At 36.2% G+C, this 14638-nt stretch overlaps 1 protein-coding gene and 1 pseudogene across 1 annotated transcript in view; both read left to right on the top strand.

Annotated features, from left to right (window-relative positions):
* Positions 1–14638, top strand: part of HEATR1 (HEAT repeat containing 1) — a 693629-nt gene that overhangs the window by 397864 nt on the left and 281127 nt on the right. The window lies entirely within an intron of this gene.
* On the top strand, positions 10699–12882 carry LOC117356677 (annotated as a pseudogene).

The raw sequence follows: 14638 nt of genomic DNA, 5'->3' as shown, positions 1-14638 counted from the left end.
TGGACCTAGACCATTGATTTTTAAAGTTTTACGTTTTCAACATGCTTTAGAAATTTTAAAATAGGCCAAAGCTAATAAAAATATGAATTATAAAGGCTCCAAGTTGTTGATGGTCCTGATTTTGCAAAATCAACAGCAAATATAAGGAAACAGTTCCTTCTGCTGAGACAACAACTGAAAGAGAAGGGTTTCACATATGGTCTTTATTATCCATCCACCATGAGAGTCTCTAATGGGAATAAATCCATGTATTTTCAAGATCCAGAAAAACTAAAAGAATTCTTGCTGAATGCAGAGCCTATGTCTATTTAATATATGGAGTTTTGTGAAAATAAGAATGATGAATAGAATAGCAGTTATGTTGAAACTTGGATATATTTTATAAGGTTTTCTCTTTATTGAAAAATGCTGTGAGTAAGTTTTTTTCTATTGTGTGAAAGAAGCATTTTAATTCCTGGGCTTATATGAGCTGAAGATGGAGTTCATATAATTCAATTTTACAGAAGTCCAGTGGTAATTTATTTATAATATCAGTGAATATATATGTTTCAAGTTTCAAGCCACTTCAAGTATGCCATTTGTCTCTGATTACCAAGACATGCTATTGTGTACAATAATACTGTAATTGCAACATATTTGAACCCTGTATGAGATGTGTGTGGCATTCAGCAAAAGTATGGCAGTGTATTCCCTTAAGAGAAGAGAGAAGATCAAAGTTGTCCCTTTCAAAAAGAATGAGCAAGAAATCTTGGAAATAGAGGAGCAACAGCAAAATCTGGGAATCCTTAACCAGGTTAGAAACAGAGATAGAGAGAATGCTCTGGGGTTTAACTGCCCAGTTTCAGCAGATCAATTATACACAAGCTTGGACTTTTTGCACGGCCACATAAGAAAACATTGTATAATTTTAGTGGAGATTAACAAGATAATAATAATAATAATAATAACAGCTTATATACTACAATACCGTGAAGTTCTTTTTTTAATATTCTTTATTTATTTTCATATTTTACACCAAGTGCACAAAATATTAAATTCCAACAAATTATCACACAATATCACTTTTATATCTACTACATAAAATTCTAAAAATATTTTATTCCCTCCCCCACCCTTCAACTACTTTCCAATCACCATATACACATTATATACCATATTATAACATATTATGTAAAATTATTTCCATTACCCACCCCTCCTGATGTGCCATAAAGAAGAAAAAGAAAAGAAGAAGAGAAAAACTGATGATCATTCACTACAATATTTTGTCAATGGCCCCCATATTTTTATAAATTTAGTATATGTTCCTCTTTGTATTGCTATTGCTCTTTCCATTTTGAATATATGACAAATTGTATTCCACCAAAATGTATAATTAAGGTTACTATGATTCTTCCAGTTGTTGGTTATATGCTGAATGACAACCCCTGTCATGACTAATAAAAGCTTGTTATTCTCTGGTGAAATTTGACTTTTTTCCTCATCATCATTCCAAATAATACGGTATCATATGAGAGTGCTACATGATTTTCCATCAATGCATTAATTTGAGGCCAAATAGCATTCCAAAAAATTTTAATATGGGGACAATAATAAAGTAAATGATCTAATGTCCCAGATTCCAGATTACAGTGCCAGCATTTATTGGACTTAGAACTATCTAATTTTTGCAAACATACAGGGGTCCAAAACACTCTATGTAACAAAAATAACCAAGTTTGTCTCATAGATGCTGACACTGTACATCTCATTCTCCAAGACTAAATTAGTGGCCATTGAGATGCAGTAATTTGGTGCTTAATCTCAATGCTCCAAATGTCTCTTAGACCATTTTTTGGTTTTTTATTCAAATATTCAGATAATAATTTATACCACAATGCGGCTTGATGTCCTAGGAAGTCTGCTTGGAAGCATAGGAACTCCAAACTATACTGATTATTCAAAGTTTTCCATTCAGGGAACCCAACTTGAATGGCCTGCTTCAATTGCAACCATTTAAAACTTTGTGTTTTAAAACTTTGTGTTTTACTAAGACCAAATCTATGTTGCAATTGTGAAAATTCAAGCAGTTTACCATCCGAAATAACATCATTCAGAGTTCGAATGCCTGTAATAATCCAGTTCTTCCAAAGAATTTGAGCTCCGCCAATTTTAATCTTGGAGTTTATCCATAAAGATTGATTAGTTGACTTATTTATTGGGATAGGTGTTAATTTACTAATAAACCTCAACGTTTTCCAAGTATCCATTAATATCTTATTTTCCCTGTATCTTCTAGGCATGTTAATACTTGGAATATGAACTAAATTTAGAGGAAACATAAGGCGCCATTGCAAGTATAACCAATCTGGTGCATTATCTATAAGTTCTGGGAGGATCCAATACATACCCTGACGTAAAATATAGGCTTGATGGTACCTATAGAAATTTGGAAAATTTACCCCTCCTTCCTTAATTGATTTTTGCAAAGATACTAAGGCTATTCTAGGCATTTTACCAAGCCAAAGAAATTTCGTTAGAATGCTATTAAGCTTTTTATAAAAGGACTCCTGAAAATAAATAGGTATCATACTCATTTGGTAGCAAACACCAGGCAATATCATCATTTTAATAGTTTGAACTCTCCCCCCACCAAGAAAGATGTAAAGGATTCCATTGCTCACAACATAAGAACATAAGCAGTGCCTCCGCCGGGTCAGACCATAGGTCCATCCTGCCCAGCAGTCCGCTCCCGCGGCGGCCCAAACAGGTCACGACCTGTCCAAATCACCAGAAGGGGCCCCCATGCCACCCTGGTTTCCCATTGAGTCCTATCTTCCCATCAAAGTCCTAGCCCTCCGGTCTTGCACATGCACGACCTGGTCGGGTTTCTATACTTATTTTCTGGTTAGCTTTCTCAGTATCCCACGATCCCTTTATCCCTCAGGAATCCGTCCAGTCTCTGTTTGAATCCTTGTACCGTACTCTGCCCAATCACGTCCTCCGGTAGCGCATTCCAAGTGTCCACGACCCTTTGGGTGAAAAAAAACTTCCTTGCATTCGTTTTGAACCTATCTCCCTTCAGTTTCTCCGAATGCCCCCCTCGTACATGTTGTCCCCTTCAGCCTGAAGAATCTGTCCCTATCCACCCTCTCTATGCCCCTCATGATCTTGAAGGTCTCTATCATATCACCCCTGAGCCTCCTTTTTTCCAGAGAGAAGAGCCCCAGCCTATCCAACCTCTCGGCATATGGGCAGTGTTCCAGCCCTCTTACCAGTTTCGTTGCTCTCCTTTGGACTCTCTCGAGTACCGCCATGTCCTTCTTGAGGTACGGCGACCAATATTGAACGCAATATTCCAGATGCGGACGCACCATCGCTCGATACAGTGGCATGATGACTTCCCTCGTCCTGGTTGTTATGCCCCTTTTTATGATGCCCAGCATCCTGTTGGCTTTTTTTGAGGCCGCTGCGCACTGTGCAGATGGCTTCAGTGATGCATCCACCAGCACACCCAAGTCTCTCTCAAGATTGCTTTCTCCCAACAATGCCCCCCCCAATTTGTAGTTGAACAACGGGTTCTTTTTCCCTATATGCATAACCTTGCATTTTTCCACATTAAAGCGCATTTGCCATTTGTTTGCCCAGTCTTCCAGCTTGTCTAGGTCCCTTTGCAGGTCCTCACACTCCTCCCTGGAGCTAACTCTGCCGCACAGTTTGGTATCGTCTGCAAATTTTATAACCTCGCACTTTGCCTCCTTTTCCAGGTCATTGATAAATATGTTGAAGAGTAACGGCCCCAGCACCGATCCCTGCGGCACACCGCTCGTGACTCCCCGCCAGTCAGAATATTGGCCCTTTACTCCGACCCTCTGCAGTCTACCCGACAACCAGTGCTCTATCCATCGGTGCACATCCCCTCCCACCCCGTGGTTCCACAGCTTCCTAAGCAGCCTTTCATGTGGCACCTTGTCGAAAGCCTTTTGAAAATCGAGGTAAATGATGTCGATGGGTTCCCCATTGTCCACCCGACTGCTTATTCCCTCAAAGAAGTACAGAAGGTTCGTTAAGCATGACCTTCCCTTACAGAATCCGTGCTGGCTTGTTCTCAGTAGGCCATTTCTCTCAATGTGCTCGCAAATGCCGTCCTTTATCATAGCTTCCACCATCTTCCCTATAATTGAAGTCAGGCTCACCGGCCTGTAGTTCCCGGGGTCACCCCTCGATCCCTTTTTGAAGATAGGTGTGACATTCGCCAATTTCCAGTCCTCTGGTACCTCTCCAGTTTTCAAGGATAGGTTACAAACATGCTGTATTGTGCCCGCTATTTCTTGTCTTAGCTCCTTCAGAACCCTCGGGTGGATCCCATCCGGACCCAGTGATTTGCCGCATTTTAACCTGTCTATCTGTTTGAGGACATCCTCCTTACTTACCTCTATGTGCTCCAATTTTTCAGCCTGTTCCCCACTCATGAGCTCCTCTGAGTCCGGTATATTAGATGTGTCTTCTCTCGTGAAAACCGACGAGAAGAACGTGTTCAGCCTCTCAGCTACCTCTTTATCCTCTTTAATCACTCCCCTCCTATCCCCATCGTCCAACGGCCCCACCTCCTCTCTCGCTGGTCGTTTCCCCTTTACGTAACTGAAGAATGCCTTGAAGTTTTTCGCCTCCCTGGCCAGCCCCTCTTCGTATTTCCCTTTTGCTTTTCTAACCTCTCGGTGGCATTCTTTTTGGCATTTCCTGTGCGCCTGGTGATTTTCCTCCGTTGGATCCTTTTTCCATCTCCGGAAGGATACTTTTTTGTCGTTTATTGCCCTCTTTACTTCTGCTGAGATCCAAATCGGGTCCTTTGACCGCTTGTTCTTGCAGCCTTTCCTGAAACTGGGGACGTACATTTTTTGTGCTTCCTGCAGGGTGTCCCTGAATAGGGTCCAGGCGCTTTCCACTGTCTCCATCCTAAAGATGTTTCTGAGCTTCCTCCCCACCATTTCCCTCATAGCAACATAGTTCCCCTTCTTGAAGTTGAGCGCAGTTGTTGCGGACCTCCTTACTATGGGTGTCCCCCTTTCTAAAGTGAATCTGATCGCATTGTGGTCACTGTTGCCTAGTGGTCCTCCCACTTCTACCCCTCTTGCAGGCCCTCCTAATCCGTTCAGGATGAGGTCAAGAGTAGCACTCCCCCGCGTCGGTTCCCTGATCAGTTGCTCCATAAAGCAGTCCCTCACAGCTTCTACAAATCCTGTTTCCCTAGTGCAGTTGGAGTGACCCGTACTCCAGTCTATCCTCGGGTAGTTGAAGTCCCCCATCACTGTTACACTTCCAGTCCTGCACTCTGTAACTCTTTTTAATACAAATTTTCCATTTTCCTTTACTGTATCCTCAATTGTATTTTTAACTTGAATACCAAGATATTTAAATCCTTCTTCCTTCCATATGAACAGAAAAGCGTCAAATAGTCCTTTTACACAATAAACATTTAAAGGTATAAGTTCAGACTTACTCCAGTTAATTTTATAACCTGAAAATTTGCCAAATATATCAATTAATTCCAATAGACAAGTTAAGGTAGACTCTGGATTCCTCAAATAAAGTAGAATATCATCCGCATATGCCGAAATTTTATATTCCATATCAGAATATGGAATACCCTGTATCCCCTTTGCTTGTTGTATTGCTAACAATAAGGGTTCTAATACAATATCAAATAACAAAGGAGATAAAGGACAACCTTGACTAACTCCCCTCTGCAATTGGAAACCCTCAGATAACATATTATTAATATTTAATCTTGCAACCGGGAAGCTATACAATGTTTTTATCATTTGTATAAATCTAGAACCTATACCAAACCAATCTAAAGCCTGATACATAAAATTCCATTCTACCCTATCAAATGCTTTTTCTGCATCCAAAGAAACTGTAAAAGCTGGTTCATCCAATTTTTTTGATAAATTTAACATATGAAACAATAATCTAGAGTTATTAGAGGAGTGTCTTTTAGCAACAAAACCAGTCTGGTGCGTATCTATAATATGTGGGAGAGCATTGGCTAATCTCAAAGCCAAAATTTTCGCCAAAAGTTTAATATCCACATTTATTAAAGATATAGGCCTGTAGTTCAAAACCAAAGTAGGTTCTTTATTTGGCTTAGGCAAAACAATTACTACTGATTCAGCCATAGTACCTTTAATATCACCTTTTATAAGTTGTGTCTGATATAAATTTAGTAAATAAGGGGAAAGGACATTTTGAAATGTTTTATAAAATTTTACTGTATATCCATCACCACCTGGAGCGGATCCAACTCTAAGAGACCTCAATGCTGTTTATAATTCTTTTAGCGATATAGGTTCATCTAAACTCCGTTTTATATGATCAGGAACCTTAGGTCCAATAATTAAATCTAAAAAATTTTTACCATCCTTTTGCCTCTCCAAATAAGGCTCAGAAGAATATAGGTCCTTATAAAATTTTAAAAATTGTTTTAAAATTAGATCCATTTGATTAGTTATGATACTTTTATCATCTTTTATCGCATTAATGTTCTTTTTTTTGCTTTAAGGTAATTTGCCAATAATCTTCCCGCCTTATTAGAATTTCCATAATACATTGTCTGTTTGGAAAACAAATCTCTTCTTATCATTTTTTTAGCTAATTCATTATATTTACCTTTTGCTTTTAAAAGAGCTTGCAATACCTCATGTTCCCATTTACTTACCAATTTAGCTTCTAGTACTTTAATTTCTTTTTCTAATTCTATATACTGCATTTTAATCTGTTTCCTAACAAAAGCCGAATAGGATATAATATGACCTCTCATAGTCGCTTTAAAGGCGTCCCATACATTTTCAATAGATGTATCTTCTACTAAACTAACTTGAAAGAAATCACTAATTTGTATTTTAAAATTTTCTAAAAATTTGTCATCCACAAGCAATGCAGCATCAAATCTCCAAAGAGGTCTTCTATTCTCTAATTGATCTAATTGTAATTCTATCCATACTCCCGCAAGATCCGAAATAATAATAATTGGATCAATGGAAGCCTTAATCACTTGTTGCACCTTATGTGATGAAATAAAAATATAATCTATTCTTGAAAATGACTTATGGACCTGTGAACAGAATGAAAATTCCTGATCATTAAAATGAAGAATACGCCATATATCCTTCAAATCACATGATTGAACCAAATTATCTAAGCCTAAAGATTTTATACTTTTACTTGGTTTTTTATCCACTAATGGATCCATTACAGCATTAAAATCTCCAGCCACCACTAAATTAGAAGTAGCCAGTGGTAACAACATACTCTGCAACTTTTTAAAAAATTCTGATTGATTCGAATTAGGGGCATATATATTGAATAACGTCAGGGTATTATTCCCCATACTCATATCTACTTGTAACCATCTTCCATGTGGATCCGAATTTACTATTTTAAAATTGGCCATACACTTTTTATTTATAAGAACTGCTACCCCTGCTTTTTTACCTGATGCTGGAGCAAAAAAACACTCTTTCACCCACCCACCCGCTAGTTTCTGTGATTCCTTTATATTAAGATGAGTCTCCTGCAAACAATAAACATCCGCATTTTGTTTTTTTAAAAATGATAATACCTTTTTCCTTTTGATTACATGATTCAGGCCATTGACATTAATAGAAAATATCTTAAAAGACATAATATATTTTAAACTCATAATCATAATCTTCCTCTTCTCCTCTTCCAAATCTAAAATCTGAAGAAATTCTCCCAATGGCACACATCTTTACCCCTGTATTACCCAATCCCTTATTAATCCTTGTCTTAATCATCCCATTAATATCTTTAATACCCACCTTCATCCTCCCCCCCAATATAATGACTGCTTAAGGACACACATTGGACCAGTAATCCCAACTTTTCTCCTCCCCCCGGGCAACCAATATTTATTAACAACCCCTTTATCATATATTAAGACAAAATCACTGTCTCCCCTCAATGTATCTAAATATATCTCTCTTATAATCTTAAAATCCTTTTCCTATTACCATTTTAAAGTAATTAATTTCTCTATCTGTTATTTAACCTTTAATCACATAACCATATTTATTTCCTAACTTTTCGTTAATGCATCTTTATATTCTCATCAAACTCCATTTCATTCCCCAAACATATCATGTTATTTGTTCTCAATATTCTACTTATAATCTTATGTTCTAAATATTTACTATTTTAGTTCATCTATAAATATCAATCATTTTGTTTACCTTACTATATATAATTTATACATTATGAAATTGAATTTATTTCATTAGACAAAATTCTAACATAAACATATATTTAATAGAGTACTATCATTTATCCTATATCTCATATTATCCAATCAATCAACCTCTATCTTCCTTTTAATATCCAAAAGCAAATATCCATACTTCCAAACATATCATTAAAAATTATCAGATATATAAGTTTCTGTCTTCTCTTTATATATAAACTCATATATAAACATTTTTAATTCATTCTCAAGAATAAAATGTTTTCCTTTTTTATTTATTTATTATTATTATTGTTGTTAATATTATTATTTTTTTTAATATTTTTCCATTTCCAAATTAAATCCAATCCTTTTGAAACTATAATAAAAACAAAATCAAACCTTAAATTTGATCATTTAGCCATATCCTGCAGCTACCTATAAATTCCTATTTTATATCTTTCTTTTATACTATTAATTCTTTCTTTACTTGCATCTAAATGCCATAGAACTTGTCATGTCTATAATTAGTTTGTAAGATTGGCTAAAACACAAGACCAAATGTCCAAACTGGATATACTGGAGAAACACTATAAGGATCTCAAGCGCTCACAGCTAGAAGCCTGATATATTTTTCAAGCTAATAACCATAGGGTGAGCTATCATTGGTCCTGTAAGTTCTCCTGTTTATTTAATTTTTTACTTTTTATCTTTTATCAAAACATTTTTGTTTTTTTTAAATATTTTTAAATGTATTAAATATTGTATAAATCCTATTTTGCTTCATAAAATTGCCTTGCAAATCTTTTTTTGATTCATACACTGGTCTTCATTTAATACATTATTTAATACAATATTTAATACATTTACAATATTAAAAAAAACAAAAATGTTTTGATAAAAGATAAAAAGTAAAAAATTAAATAAACAGGAGAACTTACAGGACCAATGATAGCTCACCCTATGGTTATTAGCTTGAAAAATATATCAGGCTTCTAGCTGTGAGCGCTTGAGATCCTTATAGTGTTTCTCCAGTATATCCAGTTTGGACATTTGGTCTTGTGTTTTAGCCAATCTTACAAGCATTTAGTGTGTTTCACAAGATTTTTGAGGATTACTAAAATGTCTATAATTAGTCCATTCTGCATTCTTCTTCTTCTCCTTCCATTCTTGACTTTTACTGACTTATTAAATTGTCTGATCTTTCATGTTTATTTCTTTGTTTCATCAATCATATCTTAAGTCTCCTGACTGCCAACTGACATTTTATTTAATGTCCTTCCAGTCTACCAATCCAGCTTTCTTCTTCTTAACATCCATTTATTTTCTTGTCCATTCTTTACTTTTCCCCTTTTGTTAACTTATCAAGTTAACTATTCCTTCATGTTCATTCCTTACTCCATCAATCCAACCTTCAGTCCCCTAAAGTTCAGTCTAATAACTTTGCTTAATGACTTTCCAGTCATTCTTGCTTCTTTCTTCTTTACATCCTTTTATTGTCTTTTTCACTTGTCCATTTATATTTTCTGTTCTTTGTTGCTTATTCTCCTTACTCCATCAAACAGAAGTCCCATAAATCTTTATATAAACTTTTATTCAATATCCTCCAATCAGATCTTAATACCTTTTCCTTCATTTCAGCACCCATTATGCTAAAATGACATAGGTTCTGATTTTGAAAGAAAAGTCTTTAGCTTCTCCGGGTCAACAAAATACAAAGATTTATCCCCACAAGATACCCTCATTTTTGCTGGATAATATAAACCATATTTATATCCTTTTTCCTTTAATTAAGGTCTCAGATTGAGGAATTGTTTCCTAGTATTTGCTGTATTTTTAGCAAAATCTGGTAAAAACCATATTTTGGACCCTTTATAATTTAAGTTTTTATCTCGTTTGGCAGCATTTAAAATTTATATTGCTTGCTGGTATCTTAACATCTTGAATATCAATGGCCTTGGTCTCCCTTGGTTTTCCACACGTTTTGTTGGAATCCTGTGTGCACGTTCTATTTCCAAAGGCTGTTTGAAATCCAACTGCAGTAATTTAGGTATTAAATTTTCTAAAAACTGTATGGCATTTCCTCCTTCCAAATTTTCTTGTATTCCAAAAAGTTTTACATTTTTCCTTCTGCCACGGTTTTCAGCTGATTTTTCAGTTGAGTAATTTCCAAGCTGTCATTTTTACATCTTCTTTCTGCACATTCCAAAACCTCCATTTTAGCTTCCAGATCCGTTGTTCTTTTGTTTGTCACTTCCATCTGCCTATGTATATTCAATATTTCTTCATTCATTTCTGCCATGCTGTTTACATTTTCTTTTAACATTTGTTTTATTTGTCTTAATTCCCCCATAACTTCGGCTTTACTCAGCTCTTCCGATTCATCTCCCGGAAGCGGAACCTTACACGGGGTAATTTGATCCTGCTTCAGCCTTTTCGCCGCTCCTCCGGTTTCATTTTTGCTCTGCCTCGTACTCGCCATGCTCCCGCACTTTCCCCGATATTTTTCCTCCGAAACTCAAGCCACAATAATATTCTTTTTTAGTCAGCCGTTGCCCAGGTAAGAGGAGCGCCGCGATCACACGTCCATCTTGTGTGCGCACCAAGCCACACCCCCCAATACCGTGAAGTTCTATGTGGTTTACAAAGATTAAGCAAAGGTACAAATTGATTGACTTTAAGAGGGGAGGAAGAAAGAGGGGTTAATAGGACAGGAAATCCATTTTTGAGGAGAGAGTGATCAATAGAACAAGTTAATTGCTATAGAGGGGAGAGAGAAGAGAGGATCAGTTGTCTAGAAACTTTAAGAACAGGTGTGTTTTCAGACGTTTCCTAAATTCCTCATAAGTAGTGGGCGAAAGCAATTGTTCTAGGTCTTTACCCCATGATGCTGCTTCGTGCGAGAGAAGATGTTCATGGTTTTTTTTCAGTTTACAACCTCTCACTGGGGGGGGAAACGAAGTTAGAATGTGAGCTTCTCTTGTGTCTGTTGGCTGAGATATGACTCAAGGACCACTCCTGAAGATTGTCTATATTTAGGTTGAATATGCCATGGAAACCATTGGACATGCAGGTACCTGCCTTGGAATTTTAGCAAATGATGATATTTGGATAGTGGCAGAGAGGCGAAACGTCCACAAACTAAACTAAACTAAACCTTAAGTTTGTATACCGCATCATCTCCACAAAAGTAGAGCTCGACATAGTTTACAGGAATTGATATAGAAAGGAACTCCAATGAAGAGGGGAGGGACTTAGTAAAGAGGAAGATAGAGGGACTTAGCATATCAAAGAGGGGGGGAGTAGTTACATTTTAGAAAAATGCCTGGTTTTCAAAGGTCATACTCCGAAGCAGGGCAGAAAAGCCGTTCCACAGCTCAGTGATCCTGAAGAGGAGGGATGTCCCTAGTTTTCCTGTGTGGGATATGCCTTTTAAAGAGGGGAAGGATAGTTTGGATTTTTGTGTAGATCTGGTGGAGTTAGGATTCAAGGAGATCCAAGATAGTGGGAAAAGAGGAGGAAGGATACCGTTTAGAGACTTGAAGGCTAGCCAGGCGCATTTGTAGTGAACCCTAAGGATTACTGGGAGCCAGTGAAGCTTAGACAGAAGTGGGGAGACGTGGTCGAATTTGTTTTTTGCGAAGATTAGTTTAGCCGCGGTGTTCTGAATCCGCTGAAGTCTAAGAAGGCTTTTCTTTGTTAGGCTTAAGTAGATGGAGTTACAGTAATCTAATCTGGAAAGAATGATGGATTGGATGAGGAAGGCAAAGTGTTGTTGATGGAAGCAGGATCTCACTTTCCTTAACATATGGAGATTGAAGAAGCATTTTTTTTCTAAGGAGTTGAGGTTATCGTTGAAGGATAGTGTAGAGTCAGTGATGATTCCCAGAACTTTGCTTGAGTGCTCAAGTTTCAATGTGGTGCCAGAGGATAGTGGGATGAGGGTGGGTAGCTGATCTAAATCTGGGCCGAGCCAAAGTAGTTTTGATTTGGTCTCGTTTAGTTTCATTTGTACGGTGAGAACCCAGGATTGGAGGTTCGCTAAACATGAGGCTCCTTGATTCAGTCTTCTTTTCAGAGAAGATCTATAATCTTAATTGGATATGGCTGGCAGTGGTACAGATATAACTTAAGATGCCAATGTATTGACAAATGAAATAAGATTGTTTGCTCAAAGGTATCTTCTGCAGTATCACGTGTCTATACTTTGTGAACTGTTGGTTACTTGCCTGTGTGTTATCAAGCAAGTTTATACACAGTTTGGGGGAGAGAGTCCTTTTGGTGTGTCCCTTTTTTACATTGGGATAATCATTATGGCTTTCAGTTGTATCAGAATGACCCCAGTGGAAATTATGGAGGGTGGAAGGCCACTTGCATTTGAAATAACAGTGCTGCAGTTGTGTCCATGTTGAAACAAGATTAACAAAGAAGGAGAAATGAGCTTAAGGTCAGCTTTTACTTTAGTTGTTTAAGTGCTAAACAAGGCCATGGATGTCAGCAAACGGTCTGCGGAGAAAGTTGAAATTGCAATACTGACTAGAGAAAATGGAATGACAACAATAAGGGTTCTGAAACAAAAGGAGGTAGAAGAATTAATAAAGAAGCATGAGGAAAAAGAAGCAAAATTCACGAGAGAATATCAAAATTAGAAGTTGAAGAAATAGTTGGAGAGTTGAACAAATAGACTATTGAGTGCCGGTGGACTAATGGGAGATTGAAAAGTTGGAATAACGAAAGAGTAAAACAGAGAGAGTTGATACAGTTTTTTTGAATGGATCAATTTAATACAGGAAGGCTCATGTGGAATGGCATATTTTATCAAATGTACTGAAGATTTTTCTTTTTGGTGGCTAGTTACTTATGTTAGAATTTTGTTTTTTTATTTATAATAGTGTCATGTCTCTCAGCAGTCAACTTGCATTTATTTGTATATTATATTCTTTTAAGTTTGAAAGATCCTTTTCTTAACAATAAATTTGTATAATTTTAATAAATTTATATATTAGAGATTTTTAAAGGATAAGGTGCTACCTTTGTTCAGATGGATTTCTGATTTGATAAATTATTGATATATGGGAGGTTTTATTTTCTTACATTACATTACATTACATTACTGGCTTATATTCCGCCTGTACCTTTCAGTTCTAAGCGGATTACATCAGAACGATAACTGGACATTTAAAAATTAATATTGGATGATATAATTGATATTTTTAACTTTAATTAATGGAGTTTATTATTAATATTTATTGTTTCTGGGGTATAGTATTTTATATGTAATTTGTATAATTTTAAGATTAATTTGCATATTATGGATTTACAGCTAGGGTGATACCTTGTTCAGATGAATTTGTGGTTTGATAAATTAAAGATATTTGGGCTGTCTGTTTTTTTATAGGGTAAATGGGAGGATTTTTATATAATGATAAGGGGGTGTATATTAATTTAAAAAAAATAATAATTTTTTTCAAATTAAGAATTTTTATATTATTTATAATCTTAAGAAATGATAATATGATAAATGTGAGTTTGAGTTGCTGGGGGGAGAGGTTTAGTGTTTGTTTATCTCAATGTATGTTCTACGACAGTCAGTGTGTGTGTGTGGGGGGGGGGGTTGGGAGGGAGAAGGGAAGGTTTTATAGGTTTGGGGAGGTTGAGTGGGAAGAAATGGATTGGTTTGGGGGGATGGGGTTGAGGGAAGGGAGGATTTAGGAAGATTAATTTGGAAACAGGTTAAGGTTTATGAGATTATTTTCAGGAAAATGGTGTTCATTTTGGAAACTTATAATTTTTTTGATTACTTGTCTTTAAAGAATCACTTTCGTTTTATATATTATGATGGCTTTTAAAATTTTTTCACTCAATGTGAATGGCCTAAATCACCAGATCAAAAGAAAAAAAGTGTTATCTTTTCTGAAAAAGCAGAATGCGGATGTTTGTTACATACAAGAGACCCATCTTAATTTGACAGAATCTAAGAAATTGGAAGGGGGATGGGTGAAGCATTGTTTTTATGCTTCTGCCGTTGGGAAAAAAGGTGTGGCTATACTTATTAATAAAAAATGTAATGCCACTTTTCATTTGGTAAGTTCAGATCCTCAAGGCAGATGGGTACACGTAGAAATGAGTATGGGAAATACTACTTTAACTTTGGTTAATGTGTATGCCCCTAATTCGAATCAACAGGAATTTTTAAAAACATTACAGAGATTGTTGCTCCCACTGGCTGCTTCTAAATTAGTTGTGGCTGGAGATTTTAACACTGTTATGGATCCATTATTAGATAAAAAGCCATGTAAAAATATAAAATCTTTAGGGTTAGATAATTTGGCTCATTCATGTGATTTAAAAGATATTCTTCATTTTAATGAACAAGACTTTTCTTTTTGTTCACAGGTTCATAAGTCTTTTTCCAGAATA

Source organism: Geotrypetes seraphini, chromosome 3 (genome assembly GCF_902459505.1).
Source record: "Geotrypetes seraphini chromosome 3, aGeoSer1.1, whole genome shotgun sequence".
Taxonomy (NCBI): Eukaryota; Metazoa; Chordata; class Amphibia; order Gymnophiona; family Dermophiidae; genus Geotrypetes; species Geotrypetes seraphini.
The sequence above is the reverse complement of the archived record's forward strand: the minus strand, read 5'-3'. Positions and strand labels throughout refer to the sequence as shown.